Genomic DNA, 19566 nt, shown 5'->3' with positions numbered 1-19566 from the left:
GCCAGCAACAATAGACCTCTCCCTCACTAATAGACCCCCCTCCTCCACCGGCAACAATAAACCCCCACACAACCAGCGACATTAGATCCCCCAGCAACCAGCATCAATAGACCATCCAGCACACTCAGTACTCCATTACATACATTAATTGCTGGAGGTGCTGGAACTGCGTTCCGGTGTGTTCCAGCTGAAAAAAAGTCCTGGGTACAACTATTATTGTACAGGATTTTTATAGCACCAACAGCTTGCATGGCACTGTAAAAAAGAAAAAAAAAAGGAGGCAGTACAGTTACAATACAATTCAAGGCAGCAGGGCTAGGATGACCCTGAGGAAATGTATGAACTGTCTTACTGGATGCAGTGGTTATCCTTTAAAGTGTATAAAAACTCTAAAGCTGGCATTGGCCGGTGTGTGGCCAACCCTGTTGAAGGGACTTGCTGGAAATGTTTTGTTTATCCATGGCTGCAGCCACTAATCATTGTACTTGGGACATCTGCGGGTCCCGTTGTTAGAATACAATGTCCCAGCAGGAGAGGGGGGGGGGGGGGGCGACAGTTCCTTCACCCATCTTGCTTGTGTGGATGGAGGAATCCTTTATTTTTTTTATTTTTTTTTTAATTTAGCTTGCTGGCTGAGTGAAGAAAAAAAAAAAAAGATCTGTCTATAGGCAGCTCAACAGGACATTTATTTTAGTTGTTCACGTATGATCTGTTAAATATACCATTGAAAGCGTTTTATTATATCTCTTTGAGAAGTGGAAAAAGCTTAGCTGTGCATCCAGCCAGAAATCTTGTGAGCTGATAACTTTCTGTGCTTTTTGCCTCTGGACTGTTATGAGTTAGTATAATATTCCCTGTTATCTCCATTGTCTACAAAACACCTCCCTATGGCAGTGGACGGTCCTTATTCTTGTAGTAGAACTTTGAGTCCAGGCCATTGTGATGATGTACCCCTGAGAAAATGTGTTCATGACAGCCTGGGCTCTGAGGAAGTGGGTTGAATGACGCTGATAGCCATTTTACCTGGAAAAAGTTTGCCACCCAGTGGCAAAAAAGAAGTACTGCGGATACAGCGTTGGTTTAAAGGTGGGTTGCAGCAAAGATTTTTTTTTTTTTTTTCTTTTAATGGGCTATTCATCTTTTTTTTGCTGAATTTCTGCTTTACATTAATATGGACATAATAAAGCTGGTCACTTGCTATTTTTTTTTTTTTTAATCTTTTAACCACTTGATTACTGAAAAGTTACACCCATTATGACCAGATCATTTTTTGCTATTCAACACTGTGCTAATTTAACTGGCAATTGCTCGGTAATGCAATACTGTATGCAAATATCATTTATAGCATTTTTTTCACACAAGCATTTCTTTTGGTGGTATTTGATCACCACTGGCTTTTTTATTTTTAATTATATAAATAAGAAAAATAACCAAAAATGTAGAAAAAAAAAAAAAAACAACTATATTTTCTAATTTCTGTTAAAATCAAATGTTATAAATGTAGGCTTAAATTAATTCTGCTACATGTCACAACTGCTAACAGTGATCGGGGGCTAATCCTGATAGCACTGCGTTTTTGGGGACACTATACTATTGGGGACACTAGTATAATTCTGATAGTGATCAAGACACTAATCCGTACACACACTATATTAGTAATGGCGGTTACCAGCGACTTATAGTGTGACTGAGATAGTGTGGCGGGCAATCTGGCACTGACACTGGCTGGGAGCGACACTAACTGACATTGACGTTGTTAGTGATATTAATACAGTGATCAGCGATGATACTCTACACTGACACTGTACTCATGACACTGGCTGGATGAGAGGGATGATCATGAGGGCAATCAAGAGGTTAATTGCAAGTCTAACAATTGCATGCAAGTGTATGTGGGCTGCTTGTATGCACTGATCTTGCTGGGATTCTCTCCTTGCTGTGATTGGCCACAGCTGATCAGCAGGTATACAGCCATAATTACTGGCTGTAATCTGCTGACAAACTCAGGCTGTGTCCAATTACTGCACAGATCAGCAGGGGATGCACACATGTGTACCAAAAACCTGGAAGTACACCGCGATATACGGGTATGTTGCAGCACCCTGCTGTGCTGCCGCCCTGCAGTAAATGTACTGTGGGCAGGTGGTAAGTGGTAAGTAAATAAAAAGGTGCAAAATCTGAAAAACGAAAACAAAGGAACGTTTGTATTTACAAATAAACATCCAAATGTATTGCTTTATTTACAAATAAACATCCAAATGTAGTGCTAAGGACTGGCTGGACCAGCACCTTCTGTGTTCTGCTACCCATATGGTACTTTTGCTAGCTTAACCACTTGCCGATCGCCTGCCGCATATATAATGCAGCAGGCTGGCTCGGCTGCGTGAATTGCCGTACCTGTACGGCGATCCATGGGAGCGCTCCTGCCTCCCGCCCTTACTAGGCAGGGGGATGCCGATCCACGTGACCAGCAGCACCCATTGCCACCGGGCATCTGCGATCGCCCCCCTGCTGAGAGAGAAGGACGGTCTGCTGTTGATAACACAGCTGACCGTTGTTCTCTCTGAAATGATCACAGAGCGCCTGTGATCCTTCTATATAGGAACACAGGTCTCTATGATCATTTCACAAGTCCCTCCCCCATACAGTTAGAAAACATTCCTCTAGGCTCACAATTAACCCTTTGATCACCCCTAGGCTAACCCCTTCCTTGCCAGTGTCATTATTCTAGTAACAGTGCACATTTTTAGCACTGATTACTGTAGTAATGTCACTGGTCCCCCATAAAGTGTCAAAAATGTCAGTTAGGGGTCCGATCTGTCTGCCGCAATGTTGCAGTCCTGCTAAAAATCGTAAAATCGCAGCAATTAATAGTAAGAAAAAAAAAATGACATACATTTTCCACCTAGTTTGTAGACATGATAATCTTTGCGCAAACCAACCAAAATACGCTTATTGCGATTTTTTTTTTTACCAAAAATATGTAGCAGAATACAAATTGGCCTAAAATAATGAATAAAATTGTGATTTTTAATTGTCGCTCTTTTTTCGTTTATAGCGCAAAAAAAATCGCACAGGTGATCAAATACCAACAAAAGCTCTGTTTGTACAAAAAAAGGACATCAATTTTATTTGGGTGCAGGGTCGCACGACCGCGCAAGTGTACGTTAAAGTAACACAGTGCCGAATCGCAAAAAATGGCCTGGTCATTAAGGGGGCAAATCCTTCCAGTCCAGAAATGGTTAACTACTTGAAGCTAGTTTTGAAACGCATAAAATATATCTATAGCAATAAATAAGGACGCGCGCACCCGCACAATCTAATTGGTGACATCTCCCACCATTCTTACACCTTTTTTCAGCCTTTTAATAAATCAGATGTTTTATGTATCTTCCTCTATCCCCCAATCTGTGGTTATCAGGCAGCTGAAAACAAGACTGAGAAAAACCCCCTCCATATTTGTAGCATTTTGCGAGATCTGGATATGGATGTGTAAATATCACTAAACCCAGATGTCGCCTGAGATATTTCTCCCATTACGACTGCCTTCCAGCTAATGGTCCACGTAATTCTAGCTCCAAATTTTCAGGCGGGTTTGAAGCTTCTAATACCTTGAAATGCGGCTTCCGCTTCCATGCGCTTTGCAGTGTGGTCACTGAGCTGAAATATAGAAGGTTAAATCCCTCATTTTGATTATTTCAGCACGCTGCCCTCCCTGTCCTCTCCTAATACAAACCTGACATTTCAGATCTGCGCAGCCTGGCTTCTCAGAAATCAGCAGTGCAGAGAAATAAGGAAGGTTCAAAGGCTGACTAGTCATGAATAGCCCGCTGTATCTCAGCAGGCTGATGTTCAGGAGGTCCTGAGGTTACAACTGGTTAACCAGCGCCCAGCGTAAGTGTTGCTGCCTGCATTATCTACTTCTGTAGACATGCGTGTGAGAATTACTATATGTTAGAGAGGATCATTTCGCTTCTTCATCTTTTATCAATCCACAAGCACAAGGTTAAAAACCATATTTCCTACTTTCTGCGATAAAACACATTCAATAAAAAAAAAAAAAAAATCTAATTTATTCATCAATTTAGGCCAATATGTATTCTGCTATATATTTATGGTAAAAAAAAACCCCAATGAGTGTATATTGATCGGTTTGCGCAAAAGTTATAGCGTCTACAAACTATTGGATAGGTTTATGGAATTTGATATTTTTTTTATTCTTTTACTAGTAATGGCAGTGATCAGGGACCTATAGCAGGACTACAACTTTGAGGAGAACCAATCGGACACCAATGCTTCATTTCTACTGAGCAGTACGGTTCGGTACAGTTCAGTACGGTTCGAAATGGTACACCTTGATCAGGCTCGTGTTTCCACCGCCAACAGTACCTCAGCAAAAACAGTACCTCAACAGTGCAGCTCCACCCTGTTGGTAAAGTAATAATGTGCTTGGTACCCCAACGAAAGGGTCCCAAAAAAGTGGTACGGTACGGTTCGGAATTAGGGTACCATTCACAACTTTTGACAATGGAAAAGGAAAAAATTGTGTACCGTATCGTAGTGAACTGTACCGCTCAGTGGAAACAAGGTATATGTAAAACTTTTTGGGGACCAGTGACATAATTACAGTGATCAGTGCTACAAATATGCACTGTTACTGTTCTAATGACATTGGCAGGGAATGGGTTAACATCAGGGGTGATAAAATGGTTAAATGTGTTCATAGGGAATGCTTGCTAACTGTGTGTGTGTGTGGGGGGGGGGGATGATTTTACTGTGGAAAGGCAGAGATCTGTGTTCCTGCTTAGCAGAAACAAAGGATCACTACCTTCCCTTGTCAAAGAACAGCGATCTGCCTTGTTTACCGCTGTTCTATCTCTCTCAGGAACGATCGCCGGTGAACATTGAGTGCCCCAGAGCCGGAGAAGCAGAATAACGTACCTGTATGTGATTCTGTGCACAGGAGCTGCCGCTCTGCAATATATGTAGGTGGGGCGGTCGGCAAGGGGTTCAAATAAGCGAGTGTAAAAGGCAGTTATTATGTGCAGTAGCTTGCAACTGCCAGTTAGAGCTCATCTTCCAATGATGTGACTTTAACAAAACAAAATTTGATTGGATGCAATAAACTGTATGTGTTTCTAAGTTTTTAGCTCTTTCCCTACCTTTACATTTACTCATGTAGGGTATATTAAAATATCCTTGTTTTAGGAAGTCTTAAGCAAACCTTTTTAATTGATTATGTGGCTGTCAGTTATTCATAACTGCGTATTCTCACTTCAACAGACTCAATTTGAAATAATGAGAGGTTAGCACCTCTTTATTAACTGTTATCAAGCATTTAGAAAGCAGTTCACAAATAATTATTTGCAGCTTTGTGAGCGCTTTCCTCCTATTAAGGCATTTAAACTTTTTGTAGTTGTTTTTATTAAATGCAACTCAAAGTTGGATCCTGCTTTTCTCTGGCTCTAGTAACTTTGGTGAGCTTGCCATCTGTTTTGACTGTATGGCTGGGGAGCAGCATGGTAGCCCCAGCATGAATACTTGGTGTAGAATCATTGACATTTTGAAGGCACCCCAAAATGTAGCAGGCTGGAGGAGCTGGAGATGAAAGATAGTTTTGTCTGTATAGGGCAGAGGCATCAAACTCAATTTTACCTTGGGCTGCATCAGCCTAATGGTTGCCTAATGGTTGCCCTCAAAGGGCCAGTTGCATTTGTAGGACAATATGTCCACAGCAACCCATGCCACCATAAATCAGATTTGAAGAACCTCCCACCATCAGAAGTCAAAAGTCACCCACCCTCCCTTACATCACATTGCATCCCCGAAACCTTGTGCTGTTGCTGAGAAGAAGCTGGGGGTGGAGCTGGGAGGCAGAAAGTGCAAGGTCTGTAGGAGGACCAGAGGAAAGCTGGAGTTAGCTGCCAGAGATTGCTGAATGCAGAAATGAGGGGTGCTGCACGTGCACAGAGATGCACAAGATCTGTAGGAGGAATTCTGTCCTACAGTGCTGTCGAATGCAGAGATTTGGGGGGAGGGCGGGCAGAGACGAGCCTCCCCACGGCTGCAAGGAAAAGCACAAGATCCAGCAGAGGTGTTCTGTCCTCCTCTCTGCTGCTGACTGCAGAGGTAAGGTGGGGGTGGAGACGAGGAGGGAACCACAACTGTAGGAGAGGTGCGAGGGCCACATAAAATGGCCTGGGGGGCTGGATTGGACCCACGGGCCTTGTGTTTGACACATGTAGTGTAGGGTATTCAAGGTTCAGACATCATTTAATGTAATGAGATTGGGAGTACTTGAGCAGGCCAGAACCCCAGTAGAGCAGGGGAGTATTGGTACTCAGCATAATGTACTGCTCCCTTGTCCTCTAGCAGTTTCTTTTACTTTAACGGACCAGTAAAGAACTATAAAAAAATAAAACACAAACAGCTCACAGTTTTGTGCTTTACTGAAAAGTAATTCATTTCAGGATGGGGACAGTCATTCAATATACAGGAGAAACTCAGTCAACCTCAGATCCATGCAGAAGTAAATATTGCCATATCTTTTTTCTAACCAGTAGACAATTTTCAGAGATGCCATGAACACTAGTTAGGATAAACTTGCAATGGATGGATGGATTGAGGTGGTGGGTCTACTACAAGGGGGGGGGGGGGGGTGGATCCCCAAAAGGCATTGAGTTGTGAATTCACAGGGCCAACATCTCACAATAGGGCAGCAATACAACCATACAAAACTATTTTAAAAGAAGCACTCTAAAGTTATCTCTAAAGTTATCTCTTCCTTCCTGTACCTGGGGCTAAGGCTGCAACCTTGCACAGTCACTGCCCAGCCACGCCGCCCCCTTGATGCACATCTAAGTTATTCAGCTAATGGCCTGGCTCTCCCTGGCTTCTATACTCTTCTATATAATATAGAATATTCTATATTCTTCTACCCAAAACCCAAAACAATTGCACAGATCAAGAAAGTTAGAGTGAAGTCAGAACTCTGAAATGCATACATGTGCGTTCTTGACAAATTTTTGAAGACTGGATCAGCATGACAGAAGGGGAACTAATATTTTCAGAAGGGGAGATCAGAAATGGTAGCCCCATACTTTATCAGGAAAGATTTCCTGTGAATGTGGATGTCGAGCAAGTGGATTTTTCACTTCAACATTCAGTCTCTGGTGTTAGCTTTGGACTTTTGAACTGTGATCCTCAGCCTCGCCATGCTCTTGGCCAGCCCATGTCAACATTTTAACACTGAGGAACCCTTGAAATGACTTTCCAGGTTTAGGTAACGCCTGCTAATAATTACTATATCTGCAGCTCATGGAACATTAGTGTGATGGCCAGAGGGAAGAATCCCCCCTTACAGATAGCAAAAAAGATCATTTATATCAGTGGTTACTTATGAGAGGTTAAAATCACTCATTTCTCGTGGAACCCCTAGCTACGCCTGGAGGAACCCTAGTTGAGAAAGGCTGCTCTAGGCAGTTCAAAACAACTCCTACTACCACAAACAGAATGCTGTCAAGTAACATTCAGCAATAATACCCAATATGAACAGTCACATGGTCCTTACAAATTTATGGTAGGTCTTATACAAGGGGGTGAATCCCCAAAAGGCTTGGTGATATGCATTCACAGGGCCAACATTTCCATACAGGACAGCAATATGACCATATAGAACTATCTCAAAAGTAGCACTCTCAAGGTATCTTCTTCTTCCTTTACCTGGAGCTAAGGCTTCAGAAGGGGAGGTCAGCAATTACAGTCTCAATACTTCCGCAAGAAAGATATCATGCAAGTCTGGATGTATAGAGTGCTACTGTGTTACTTGAGCGTATTCTGTTTAAGTGGGGATTTTGCACTCCCAACATCGGTGCTAGTTTTGGTCATTTGAACCCAACTATACTTTTGGTTTGAATCTGTGATGCTTAGCCTCGCCATTCTCTAGGCAGTTCCAACCAACCTCCTACTCCCACTTAAACAGAATACGCTCAAGTAACACAGTAGTGCCCTATAAACAGTCATATGGACTTTCCTACAAATATATATGTAGCAAACAAAAATGTTATTTCATTTATTTTTTTTAACACTAAACTACTAAAACTATAATTGGTTTTGAGCTACTGCAAATGAATATGCTTTATGCTGTATATTTAAAGAATTTACCTCTCTTAGGTTGGCATTACATCAGCGGCATGTTACAGTTAGAATTAGAAAGTAGTTTGATAACAATAGCAAATGGTTCCAAACCTGCGCTCATTTTGCACGCTGTACAGATCTTGCTGTTATCGAGGAACATCCTAAGTACATGTGATATGTACTTACATAAATTCTATAATGCCAAGCATTTCAGAGATCTGTGAAGATAAAAACTAATATTGCATCACACTTTTTTTCCATGCTTCAGGATTTGGTAGCAAAGTATTACAATTGAGTGGAAGACACCCCGGTCCCCAGTGATCCTTTGAACCATTATATATTATATACTATATTTATACTTCTGTTATGTTTACTGTAGACCTTTTTTTGAGCATCTTCCATGTATATATACTGGACTACCCAGATGTTCTTTTATATGATCATTGGTAATAAACTCTGCATGGTTTGAGATTACCAGGTCCAGCAGAGCATCATTTCTAGTCGGGGCCTCTATAAACTGTACCATGACATTGTCTTGTAATAGGTTTATAAATGTTTGCTCTTTGACTGTACCAACAGTGCCATTACTTCAATCAATTTCAGGGTAGTTAAAATCCCCCATTATTACCACTGCCCCAGCCCTTGCAGCTCTTTCTGTCTGTGCAAGGAGCTGAGCCTCCACCTCCTCATTACCACTGGGTGGCATATAACAAACTCCAATGGTTAGCTTTGAACTACGCACATCTATATGCAGTTCCATTCATAATGCTTCAGCCTCATCACACTCTCCATCAACTAGGGCCGCTTTGAGATCACTTCTCACACAGAGACAGACACCACCAGCTTTCCTTTTATACCCTACCCTATGTGGTTACTTGGGAGACTGCAGTGACCATTGATAACGAGGAGGAGAGAAAGGTTCCCATTACAGATGACACATTCATTGATACAGCCTATTTGACTCTTTTTATTTAAAGGTCCACGTGTTTTGGTAAGAGTCCATTTTGTCTTATGGTGATGATACACCTGGGTGATCCACTTTGAAGTTTCATGATACACCCGATCTCCTCACCATCCTGGATGAAACTAGGACTTTGACATAAGCTTACTACATGTTTGGAATAAAACCTCTTTTTTTCTTATTTCAATATTGTCATCCAATCTTCTCATCTCATTCTTATTTTTCTTAACTATTACATTTACATCCCATGGTTTCTGGGGGAGTTCCTCTGTGTATGGAAGCAGCCCATATATCACCCAGATGCCCTATTGGAAAAGTATCAGTATAGCTTTGAAAAAACCAATCGCAAGTAATATCCACCTAAGGTTCCAGCACCATCAAATCCAGTACCTCAAGCAATATATCACACTAATTCCGAGTATTTGCAGCCTTTACCCCTGCATCATGTCTGTACTCATAAAGCTGATCTGGTGACTTAAGTGGCACTTAAACTAGAAGTGCATACAAGAGGTGTAGGCCAAATAGATGCAAATAATGTTTCATATAATGAAGTGTTATTGCTGTTATCTAACAATGCTGAAAATGCAAAATATCTTAGGGACATATTAAGTAAACTGTATACAGTCAATGCATAAACATGTTGACAGTTCTAAAGCTAAACCAAAGTCCCGCTGTAGGAAGCAATGAGCAGGCAGGCTTTTATTGAGATGTGACTCTTCTGCAATAAAATGTCCCTACCTGCGTGTTTGCTGTAAATTAGGCTGCATGTGCAGCTCAGTTTACAGTGCCGGGCCAGTTTCTCAACGCTAGAATGACTAGGTCTTGCGCATGCGCAGAACAGGTGTCATCCCCAAATGGCCAGTTAAGAGGCACTCAGAAGAAGATGCCAGTGCCAGTGAAGGACCATTGGACGGGTAAGTATTTACCCTTTAGTTCTTCTTTTTTATTCTTTAGCTAATACAACTGTTTACCCATTTTAACAATGACCACCTCCTGCATTTGCATATGAATAAAACAGAGTTAAAACAAATTAACAGTAATGTATGTATAGTATTTCTGATACAGGCACCTTAACGGTGTTTACAAACACTGTTTAGCATATCTGTTTTTGGTAGCAGTTACTGCAGCCACTGCTGTATTACTCAGGAAGTCCTTACAGTCAGGAGGGACAGGAGTGGGAGGAAGATGTTACATACCCGTGTTTACTTTGATAAAAACAAAAAAAATTGGAGGCTGACGTAGCATGCCTAAGATGTGCAAGAGTAGTTCTAAACCCAAACTGGATGCCATTTTGTTTTTTTTTAACGCTTTGTATATCGTAAACAATTACCATGTTTTTGTTTTGTTTTGTTTTTTTGGGGGGGTTCACACTTTTTTTTATCTTTTTTTGTATCCAACCTTTTCATCTACTTCCTGTCTCTACACATTCCGGCATCTATTGCTTATTTTCTTTTTAGGGGTAGCTTCCTTAAAATGATAATGGTGAACCATATTCACATGTTGTTTTTCTCTGTGGCTAATTGTAGTCTCTATCAAGAATCAGAACAGTGGACAATGCATTCTCAAACTAGTCTGCTAGCTTGGAGAAGGGGGGGGGGCTGAAGGTGAGCTCATTGTCATCCTAGGCTTTGGGGTTATGTGTTTCTATTGATGCACACAGTGTACAGAGACACAACTCTAGTCCCTGCACGCACGTGTGGCTCCATAGCTCCATAGGATACTGCAGAAGAAAGGAGCCATCCTGAAACAGTAAAACCTGGGGCAGAGGTCATGGCACCAGCTTAAACTGGAACATAGTCAATGATTAAGAAGCTGAATATTCAGTAAGTGCTTAAATCAGGTGCTGAAAATGCTTAAAATGAGGGTTTAATAGCACTGTAAGACTTTTTGACCAGATCAGTAAGTCAATAGATGACTCTTTTTTAATCTTGCAAATTTATCTGGAAACAAATGGTGCCATAAACAGGGAATTAGCTAGTGCTTCAAAACATCTGATTGGATAAGCTCTGGCTTATTCATGAACCCTAGGCAATAATTATATTGATTTTAAAAAGTAGAAAGCATATAGGTCAATTGTTAAATTAAGTGATTGATTTTCCAGTTTATTTTTGCTTGGGATCCCAATACTTCCAAGGAAAGCTATTCCTATGTCTCCCGCTCTGGGACTATCCTGGTGGGCCCAGGTGTATTACAGGAGAGGTCAGCAAGAGGGAGAGGCACTGTACAGCTGGTACTATCATGTGTGTCTTAGTTATCAGCCATGGAGTGGGAAGAGAAAAAAATGCAGTATTGTTAGTCAACAACATCACAGGTTAATATTTATTAACTATTTTACAATTTTTTTTAGCATTGACAGTTTTTGACAGGTTTTTAAAATGCATAAAGGTAAAAAAAAATTCTCTGTGCAGCAGCCTCCCTAATTCTTACCTGAGCCCCATCTCGATCAAGTGATGTGCACGAGAGCCACGGCTCTCTGGGGACTCTCACTCCTCATTGGCTAAGGCAGCAGCAGGAGCCACTCATAGCCAGTGAACCAATGAGGAGAGAAAGGGGATGGGGGCAGGGCCGAGCCACTGCTCTGTGTGTGAATGGACATACAAAGCAACGGCTCAGGAGCGAGCCTACTTAGGTGCCCCCACAGCAAGCTGCTTGCTCTGGAGGCACTCGGTAGGAGGGGGCAGCCAGGAGCGCTGACAGGGAACCCGAGAAGAGGAGGACACAGGCTGCTCTGTGCAAAACAATTGCACAGAGCAGGTAGGTATAACATGTTCGTTATTTTAAAAAAAAAATGCTTTTAATATCACTTTAAGGCCAATGGCTACAAATGGTTATGCACTTTTTATTTTGTTAAATCATTTTTGTGAATTGCAGCAACTCAACTTTTCAATCTCATTGAGTACATTGCACATTTTGCTGAGTAAGTGTACATACCTCTAAATATAAAATATATTCTGTTCATTTTTTTTCTAGCAGTATCCTTGAGCAGGTAGTGGTGGAGTGATAAGTTACACAGGTCATTTAGTGCAGTGTCACTCAACAGATAAAACCACAGCCGCTAATCTGTATTAAACTCAGTGACAGATGAGACTTCTAATAACCTACGGGCCATAATCTTCTTTACAAAGGAAAAGTATTAGCATTCCCTTTCATATGTTTCTTAGAAATTGTGGGGATCCCTGATTAAATGAATACAACCAGACTGGAAAACAGCTTATGCGTGATCTGCTATGTAATAAAAATAACCAGATTTTTTTATTAATATTTAGCTACAGCAGTTTTAATTTACCTTACACCGAAAGTAAGAAGGCTTTGTAGCTATTGGAATATTAATACAGTTGATTAAATATAAAACTGTTTATTGGAGCAAGGAGGGATTTTAACCACTTGTTTTATATAATGCTGGCTGATAAGAGAGGATTTTAGCAGACAAATTGATTCAGAGTCTATGTATTAAATATTAACTGCAATTTGCCATTAATGTCATGTTTAGAGAGGCATTCAGAGCATGTTTGAAGTTATTTGGTGTTCATTGTCACTGTTTTATATTTTATGAGACAAGTGTGGAGTATAAAATCTATATAGGTTAATAAAATGTTTACAGTCCTGCGTGCGCAGCTCATTCCAATTCGTTTCTCTGTTTGCAAACGGCAATGCAGCCTGTTTACTCCGAATAGATTTTGCATCATGTTTTGTTAGGAGTACTTTGTGGACATGTACAATGTAGGTTAGCAAGAGTTCACCGGCTTGGTTAGTTATAAAATTAAGCTGTGCAGCATGCTGAACAGACACATAATATAACCAAACAGGCCGTATGTTATAATCAAGATGGTTGAACTATATTGAGTAAACCCCAAAAGGCAATTGCAAATAGATATTATATTCAAAATTTTTGTTTTCCTGATCCGATTTGCTTTTTTAATGTAAACAATTTTAACACTTTAAAACTGGACTCTAGGCTCACAACTTATTGCACAATTTAACTACTTCAGCTCCCCCTTCATGACCAGGCCATTTTTTTGCACTTTTGTTACTTTAACTGACAGCCGCACGGTCATGTGACACTGTAGCAAAATTAAACCTATGTCCTTATTTTCCCCCACAAATAGAGCTTTATTTTGGTGGTATTTGATCACCTCTGCGGTTTGTATTTTTTGCGCTATATACAAAAAAATACTGACAATTTTGAAAAAAAAAAAAACAACAATATTTTTTACTGTCTACTATAAAACATATCTAATATTTATTTATTTATTTATTTTAAAAAATCGAATTTCTTCATCAATTTAGGCCAATATGTATTCCGCTCCATATTTATGGTAAAAAAAATTCCCAATACGTGTATTTTGATTGGTTTGGGCAAAATTTATAGCGTCTACAAACTATGGTATATATATATATATATATATATATATATATATATATATATATATATATATATATATATATATATATATACATATATACATATATATATATATATATATATATATATATATATTTTTTTTACTAGTAGAAGCGGTACTGCAGTATTGTGGCGGACAAATCAGACACCTAACTGACACTTTTGACACTTTTTGGGGACCAGTGACACCAATACAGTGAGCGTTGCTAAAAAAATATGCACTGTCACTGTACTAATGACACTGGCAAGGAAGGGGTTAACATCAGGGGCGATTGAAGGGTTAAATATGTTCCCTTGGAGTGGTTACTAACTGTGGGGGTTGGGCTTTGACTGGGGGGAATGTAAAGATCGGTGTTCCTGCTTAGCAGGAACACAGGATCAGTACATTCCCCTCTCACAGAACAGTGGTCTGCCTTGTTTACATAGGCAGATCGCTGTTCTGCCGTTCTCCCGAACAATCGGTGGGTCCCAGTGGACATCACGTGGCCCCAGACCCAGAAGTGTCAGATCACGTACTAGATATGTGATCTGGCACAGAGTGGCCGTTCTGCCACAGTATATGTGCGTGGGGTGGTTGTTAAGCGGGTAAATACATATAAGGGAGCTGCTTTACCTGCCAAATGCTTTGTATATCTGTCCGCCTAATTATAAGATTTACAAACCTTTACCATACTTGCAGAAAGTACACACAGTACTTTATCCCATGTTTCTAAGTGCTTTCTAACCCTAGAAATGAGGTCCCTCCTGCCATGGTCGATCTGACAACAGCTATGAAGGAGATGGCTGATTCTTAGCTGCAGCTTGTCTGGACTGTGAGCACTTTCCTGAGGCAAACGAGCAAGAGGAATATGAAGGGAGGGCAGACATGTTAGCCTTTGCATTCCTCTTACCACTACGTGTCTCAGAAAAGTGCTCAAGGCCGAGACAAACAGCTGTCTCCTTCATAGCTGCAGTGTTAGAGGAGGGGTCAGTTCGGGTCTCATAAATAGGGTTATAAAGCACTTAGAAACATGGGACAATGTACGACATGTACTTTGTGCCAAGGGGACAGAACTATACAGTAAAATTGTAACGATAGATCTTTATGTAACACCTTCAGGTTTTGTCCCTCCTGAAGCCTGTGACTGGACAGTGAAGGAGAAGCAGGACATTGATGAGCTCATCTCTCTGTCATGCTACTTTCTCCTCCAAAGAGTTGCTTTTTATCCATTTGCCAGAGGAACTATACAAAGCAAAACAGAAATACTGCAGATGCCCTATTTATGCAGAGGCAAAATGTAACTAGACATTCATGCAATTGAATTTTCGGGTCTAGATTAAGGTGTATGTATGGCTACATTTTTTAGAGATTTCACAGGAAATTAGACAAAACCTCCAAACTGAGACAAATTCCACGCTCAGGCAGATGCCACCCCAAAAATTATTTCCACTGTCTGTTACAATGGTCACCAGTACAAATAAAAAGGGTGGGTCTTCCCAGTGAGGCCACAGAAATCAGTAAAAACCTAACAGAGGTACAAACGTATTTCTGCCTATCCAAACCTAGAAAACATATATTTTAGCCAATTCGTACTTTGTAAAATAAATGCTTTTTTGAGTATAACTACATTTTTTTATAAACAATTATGCTTTTGTACTTGTCCCAGCAGCATCTGAGAAATGCCAATTTGACGGGATACTTTTACTAAAGAGAAGTTATGTCTTTAGCAACACTGTGGGCAGCCTCCTGCGTCTATGTACTTCCCGCTGTGCTGCGAAAATTTGATCATTGAAAATGAGTTTCTCATTCAACTTTGTGCACAGCAGAACTCCTGTCTTCACACAGCACCCTTTCGTGGTGGCCACAAATTGTTTGATTACAGCTAAGGTGGATTCAAACATTAGACTCATCATCAGTAAATATAACTCACAACATTGTAAATTTTTTCGGCTTAAGGGACAAATATAAAAGCATAGTGTTTAACAAAAGTGCTTTTACATTTAAAAAAAGGCTTATTTCAAAAAGTAAAAAAATTGTTTGATGTAGACCCACAATGTCTTGTTGCATTTTAGCCTAAGCATACATAGGTGTTCTACAGTGCTTCTGTTGCGCTTTGCTTTCAGCTCCGGTTGACACAGGGCCAGTAGAGCAGAACTGATTCTGCTAGGTTCATTGAACCCTAAAACAATCTCAGCTGCTGCACAGATGAGCACCTGGCTTCCAGACACAGGAACCTGTCCTATCCGCTTGCATCTGGAACTGGAGCCAGGTGCTTGTCTAAACAGCAGACGCATTTTCTGTAGATCTGAACCCTACAGGTGGTGTCAGTTAGGCTCAATTTACTTTTTACTACTTAAAGGTAACCAACATCAAAGTGAGACCGCAACAAACACTTGAACACACTTTACCATTTATTTTTTTCTTGTATGTTACATTCACAATGTTACCTTCATTTATGGGCCATACACACTATAAGATTTTCTGAAGACTTTTTCCTTTAGATTTACCAAAACCATATAATATGAGGTCAAACCTTAACACTTTCAATTTGTACGCAATCTGGCAGGCCCTTGCACTACATAGAAAAGGTAAATCTGAAGAAAAAAGTCTTCAGAAAATCTTATAGTGTGTATGGCCCTTTAGGAGGAGAAAAAAAAAACACTATTTCTTATCATGTGAACATCCAGATTATCAGTTCTCAATAAATGATAGTGTCTTGCTCTAAAGGTCTTCCACAATAGAAAAAAAAGGTCAGTTCACTAAGCTTCATGGGTTATTTCAATTACATTTTTTATCACATTATAATTTTCTTATTCAGAATCTACTTGCATTGATGTTGAATATTTTATGCTGTGGAAAATTGTTTCTTTAACCTGTATTATAATGAATTGTTTTTTTATCTCACAGAGTATTATTTTCCCGCTACAAAAAATGTATCCTATGTCTGCTTTTTTCAATAGATACCTTATAGAAACCTACAATTATAATCGACCAAATAGTTTTTATTTACAAATGAAAAATAATAATACTTTATAGCCTAACTTCAACCGTTTTTTTGGGCTAGAGTGATGAAAAGTCAAACTTTTAGCCACATTTTCAGTTTTAAACTTTTGTCTGTGACCCCACTAGACAGCTTTCCCCTCATTTCCTATCCATACTTTACCAGCAGGTTAAAAGGGAGAAGTGATTGTCACCAAAAGAAGAGAGCACAGGCAGCAATAAAACAAGTTCTTACCTTTTGCCAGTCCATCATTTTTATTTTTGTCTTTGTCCCTGTTGAAGTGATTAATTTATCCCCATGACACATCATACTGGATTCAACCTTTCTTGATAGGATGCTATAACAACCAAGGAATGTCATTGTAATCAACATAAATAGAATATGTTGACAGCAAACCGTCTTTATTTTAAGTGAAGTTTATAGTTTCATAATTCAAATAAATCAGTTTGCAAAATTTTGGAGCTGCAGGGCTTCTTCATCAACAAAGCTAGTGTGAAAGACAGTTGAAGAACAGATTTAAATGGCTTCCTGTTCTGTAAGTGGAAATCTCCCCAAAAGGGACAGGAATAAAAAAATAAAAATCCAAATAAAGCTGTAACCTGTAACCCTTTCTTGATCTATCTAAAACAAAATAAAACATTTTGGCAATAGTTAAATGTGGATGTGCTCAATTCAGCCATTGAATTGAAGTGTATGTTACCCCACTCATTAAAGTGATTGTAAACCCATTCATATACTCAGTGATATGGACAGCCTCAGATAATACACAGTGATGAAACAAATCCTTCTACATAAGGTTTACTTGTTTATCTGCAGTCTTCTCTTCTCTACGTCCCTTCAAAAGGGCAGAATCATGTTAAAATCCTTCTTCATCTGTCAGGAGCACAGAGGTGGGGGTGGAGAGCTGCAGCTACATTGTGTAAAAGCTAACTGAAGGAAAGGCACACACCTCCCTTTACACAGCACCCAAAGGCAAAGGAAGGATACAGAGCTGTATTGTGAATAGACAAACTGTGTGTGAAGCCCCCTTCTCCATCAAAAATGTATCTCATGTGTCAGGAAAACTTCTCAGAAGTGACACATGCTGATAACAGAGGAATAAAGCACCAGAGAGAAATGCCACTCAGAGCTTTGTGGAGAGATAAGTAAACACCACAAATATATGTGCTTTGTTCAGGTTTCATAACTGAGGTTTACAACCACTTTAAGACTAAATATATACAGTATGTGTGTGTATAGTCTTTTTAAAAAATCCAGCATAATAGGTTTTTTTATCTATTCTTAAAAAAAATGTTGATCCTTCCATTTCTCTTCAGTTCTTGATTAAAACTGACCATCACAAGCACTGAATTGCTGTTAAGAATTACAGGACACACGGCATGCCTGTATATCTTGTGGTCAGTTGTGCAGCCATGCCCTTTTCCAGCATGTGTTGGTTTAGTAAGGGGATAGACTTATTTGCACACACACAGTGGAGGTGTTCCCCATCTGTGACTTACATCACACACAATGGGTGGGCAGTCGGCAGGATTATATCACACAGGATTTACAAGTACCTCAACGGTGATCTCAGCATATAAAAAAAACCTGTTCAGTCGCAATGAATGCATGAGGGCACAAGGCCATACAATGCAATTAGAGGAGAAGAGATTTAACCTTAGGCTACGCAGGGGGTTTTTTACAGTAAGTTCTACAAGATTGTGGAATTCTCTACCACAAATGGTAGTAACTGCGGGGAGTATGGCTACTTTTAAAAGACTATTGGACTTACATCTCAAGGATCAAAACATTCAGGGGTATGTGAAATAATTATGGCCACACACATCTACACAGGATGAACTGGATGGACTATTGTCTTTATTCAACCTTAACTACTAAGTAACTATGTAAGGAGGTGGGAAGTGGGCAATCTTACATTACACAGTGACTTACTGACACAACAGGTGGGCAAAGAGGTTTACAGAGTTTCCATCTGGGTACTGCTGTTAAAATGGCTTCTGGTTCTGAAATGCAGCACAGATAAATAGGGAAGTCGCCTAATGGCTATGTGACCTAATCCTGCCAACCGCTGTGTATGATGTAAGCCACAGAAAGGGTACTTCTCCACTGTATGTAAGTAGGCCTACCCCCTTACTAAATAGACATGCCCCCTGCTGTGGTTACAAGGGACTGATGAGGCTGTGCTGTCATGTATCATCCACATAAAAGATTTTAAGAAATACAATATATATTTTTAAGAAATAAAAATGCCTTTTGAGCCGAGTCATTCTATTTGCTGTGTTAGAATGGCCTTTTGAAGCAGCTGAAGTGACATTATGGTGTAGCTTTAGGAGGTTGAAAAACATTTACAAAGTGGGAAATCTCAACACTTGAGTCTTTGAAGATGTAAGAATGTTGGAGGTTATTCAACTTACAGCAGCTCGCCCACGACTTGCTTGTTGAACACATTTTTTCTTTTAAGTAAAGTGATCAGATGAGTCAAATTATAGCCAAGGGATTGTGATGATGTTGAGAATCACTCATTGTTATATATATTTTTTTTTTTTTCATGTGTATAATGCAAAATGCAAAACACATTAAAAAATGTTAATTTACAAACAACTCAATTTCCATTGTCAGTGATATGCTCTGAATCCAGCAGCTTTGGGCACAGATCATGTTTGACAGCACTCATGGGATTAGGAGCATTGTTTCTAGTTATGGAACAATATCAAATGTGTCATTTAATGTCAATGGAGACAAAAACTACAAAACAAAAATGTACAGGACTTTTTTGACCATGATTTTAAAAGCTTTTCTGGCACCAGAATTCCCATCTTATTTCCAATGTATGTTTACAACTGAAAAGAAAACAAAAAATGTAAGAACTTTTCATGAATCCAATAGCCGAATTCAGCAATGAATACACACAGTGTGCCAAAGTAAAAAGTGCTGTAAACAATCTACTATCTTCATTGTCCTGACTTGGCAAAAGCTTGAATGCTAGACATTCTTTATACCCATTAATTAATTGCTTCCCTCCTGTCAATTTGCAAGAATATGTTTTATGAAGAGCAAACCAGTACACATTCACAATTATGAATATG

The 19566-nt window shown here is 39.8% G+C and overlaps 1 protein-coding gene across 2 annotated transcripts in view; it reads left to right on the top strand.

Moving 5' to 3' along the window:
* ERBB4 (erb-b2 receptor tyrosine kinase 4) overlaps positions 1-19566 on the top strand; it is a 1312942-nt gene that overhangs the window by 818455 nt on the left and 474921 nt on the right. The window lies entirely within an intron of this gene.

Source organism: Pelophylax lessonae (assembly GCF_965119305.1).
Source record: "Pelophylax lessonae genome assembly, chromosome: 6".
Taxonomy (NCBI): domain Eukaryota; kingdom Metazoa; phylum Chordata; class Amphibia; order Anura; family Ranidae; genus Pelophylax; species Pelophylax lessonae.
This window is presented reverse-complemented; position numbering and strand designations above follow the sequence as displayed.